At 43.7% G+C, this 3,441-nt stretch overlaps 1 pseudogene; it reads left to right on the top strand.

Annotated features, from left to right (window-relative positions):
- Positions 1 to 2,871: 2,871 nt before the first annotated feature.
- Positions 2,872 to 3,133, top strand: LOC129626209 (cytochrome c oxidase subunit 7A2, mitochondrial-like; annotated as a pseudogene).
- The last annotated feature ends 308 nt before the right edge of the window (positions 3,134 to 3,441 follow it).

A 3,441-nucleotide genomic window follows, 5' to 3' on the forward strand; every position in this document is an offset into this window, starting at 1 on the left:
TTTGTTGGAAGTAAAAAGTGAAAGTGTGAAAGTGTTAGTCCCTCAGTCATGTCTGACTCTCTGTGACTTCATGGACTGTAGCCCACCAGGCTCCTCTGTCCATGGAATTCTTTAGGCAAGAATACTGGCTGCTGCTGCTGCTGCTAAGTTGCTTCAGTCGTGTCCAACTCTGTGCGACCCCATAGACGGCAGCCCACCAGGCTCCCCGCCCCACCCCCGCGCCACCCCCCCACACCGTCCCTGGGATTCTCCAGGCAAGAACACTGGGGGAGGTTGCCATTTCTTTCTCCTGCTGCTGCTGCTGCTGCTAAGTTGCTTCAGTCATGTCCAACTCTGTGTGACCCCATAGACGGCAGCCCACCAGGCTCCCCTGTCCCTGGGATTCTCCAGGCAAGAACACTGGAGTGGGTTGCCATTTCCTTCTCCAATGCATGAAAGTGAAAAGGGAAGGTGAAGTGGGTTGCTATTTCTCCTCCAGGAGATCTTCCCTACCAAGGAATAGAACCTGGGTCTCTCACATTGCAGGCGGATTCTTTACCATCTGAGTCACCAGGGAAGCCCATTTTGTTGGAACCTCAGGTCATATGTTTGGCAATATATGAAACAGTGAGGGAATATTAAATATTATGTCTACAGATAATGGGGAGCTGAAGATGCTTTTATAATAAGAAGATAGCACCAGTGTTACACTTCAGAGCAGCTATGCTTTTTGAAACTTGTTTGTACTTGTAGGAACTGCTGTACTATTATGTGTTATTTTAACTTGTTATTATAAGTTTTCTGTCACTTTTTGGTATGCCAGCTATTCTTGATACTTTCAGTATATATGACTACATTCAAATCTAACTTTCTACTAAAATTCTGTTTCTAGTCTACTAAAAGCTAGGAAACTAAATAGCCAAGATTATTAGAATTGTCTTTAAATACACACACACAGGCCATGAGAAATTTACTTACACTTAATATCTCTCTAGATTTTTATTTCACTTAGTAAATAGCAAGGATTCACCTTTTAATGTATAACTTTGATTCCAACAAAGAGTAAGACTTCTAAATGAAACTTTTGATTAAAAATAGTGGAATTGGCCACAGCTATCTTTTCTTTCTACCCAAATCTTATTGAAATGATAGCCAAGGAATTTAAAAAATAAATTAATCAACAAGGTCAAAGAGAAGGAGAGACAATTTGTTATAAATGCTTTCAACAAATTTTTGGAAGGCGAGAAATGGATGGAGAAACAGTAATTACCTTGGCAGAAGGAAGAAAGGAGAAAGCCAATTGCTTGCAGACAAGTGGGAACAGAGCTGCTTCACCCTGAAGGAACTCTGAGTGGCTTGGGGTTTATAAAGCAATGAAAATTCCAAAAGGGAGGCAAGAGTAAAGCCCAGTGTGGAAAGGGGCATCTGTTGGAAGTCTGCCCATAGCATGTTTGAGCCCATAATGTCTCCTCTCCCACCGTGTGCACCTATGCGACTACCCTTTCTTTGCTTCAGGGCAGAGAGTTAGAGATTGTCTTCAGAGGACTCGGACTTGGCAAGCAAGCCCTGGGAAATGCAGAGGTGAAGTAAGAGCAAAATAAAAGTCTATGTGTCATACTGCAGGTGCCCCAGCCCCCTTTCCCCACCTAGCTTCCAGAACTCCTTTCACCCGTGCAGGCATACACACACACACACACACACACACACCGGCAGGAGATCCAGGTTACCCTCTAAAGGATCCAGAGAAAAGATCTATGGATGATGACATTTGGGAGCGCTTCAGTGAACCAGCGATTCACCCGATGGTAGAGCTTCCCCATGCAGTCTTAGCACCCCCAATCATCATGCCTCACTTCTGAATACAGACTGAGTGGTTTTCTTCTTCCTGACACCAAATACGTGGTATCTTTTCCAACACCATTTCTCTAACTCTCCGAAACCAACTAGGTGTCCAATGATTCAATTCAGTTTTACCATCCACCTAGAGTTAAAGTGTGATCCCCACAAGTTAAAGGGTTCATTTCTACAAGTCTACTCCACTTTAGAGGCCAGTCATAAGTCTCAGGCCTCCCATATTTCTGACCGACCAGCTATTATATAAATTGAGTGTTCTCATAAACCCCTCCTTGGGTTTGACAACTTGCTGGAATGACTCACAAAACTCAAGAAAGCACTTTACTTACTATTACTGGTTTACTACAGAGGGTACAAGTCAACATGGCCAGATGGCACAGATGCCCAGGGTAAGGCATGGGGAGAAGTTCACAGGACTCCCATGCCTTCTTCGGGCGCACCACCCTCCCTTGGCACCTTCATGTACTTACTTACTCAGAAGCTCTCTGAATCCTGTGGTTTAGGATTTTCATTACATAGATGTGATTAAATCATTGAGCATGGTGATTGAACTTGATTCTCAGCTCTTCTCCCTTCCCCAGAGGTCAGTGGTTGTTGCTGTTTAGTCAGTAAGTCATGTCTAACTCTTTGCAACCCCATGAACTGCAGCACACCAGGCTACCCTGTCCATCACCATCTCCCAAAGTTTGCTCAACTCATGTCCACTGAGTCAGTGATGCCATCCAACCATCTCATTCTCTGTTGCCCCTTTCTCCCCCTGCCCTCAGTCTTTCCCAGCATCAGAGTCTTTCCCAATGAGTCAGTTCTTCACATCAGGTGGCCAAAGTATTGGAGTTTCAGAGGGTAAAGCTAAGAGTCCCAACCCTATAATCATTACTTGATCTTCTTGGGGATGGAACAGCTGCCATTTTGAAGCTATCTGGGCTATTCTATCTGAAATGGAACAGAATTCATGTAGGAATAAATTAACATTTTAAAAATATTATTAACATTCTCATATAAAAATTGTCATGGTTGGTGGGCAAAAATTGAGCCAAGATGCTACAAAATCTACAGACTGTTGGTCAGATTGCCCAGAGGACCATAAGTATTGATTCACACAGGCAGTTTGAAAATAAAATTTCAGAGAAACAAAAGTTGTTTCAGGAGTATAACGGAATTCCAGTGCATGTAAAAGGTGGGAAAGCTGATGCCCTTGGTATAGAGCCACCTTGATTCTTACAGTTGGTGGAACAGCAGATGCCAGCTTTGGTTTATATATCAGCTGGCTGTGGATTCATTTCTCAAGAAGCAGGATTGACTTCAGTTTATTCTCCCATGAATCAGTCAGTTCAATACCATTTAGCTCTCTGTGGACCAATAATCTGATAAATAACTGAGTTTTTTGAGGATCTATATTTATTTACTTGTACTAGTTAGTTAGTTCAGTCGCTCAGTCATGTCCAACTCTTTGCGACCCCATGAATCACAGCACGCTAGGCCTCCCTGTCCATCACCAACTCCCGGAGTTTACTCAAACTCATGTCCATCGAGTCAGTGATGCCATCCAGCCATCTCATCCTCTGTTGTCCCCTTCTCCTCCTGCCCCCAATCCCTCCCAGCATCAGA

Source organism: Bubalus kerabau, chromosome 13 (genome assembly GCF_029407905.1).
Source record: "Bubalus kerabau isolate K-KA32 ecotype Philippines breed swamp buffalo chromosome 13, PCC_UOA_SB_1v2, whole genome shotgun sequence".
NCBI lineage: Eukaryota > Metazoa > Chordata > Mammalia > Artiodactyla > Bovidae > Bubalus > Bubalus kerabau.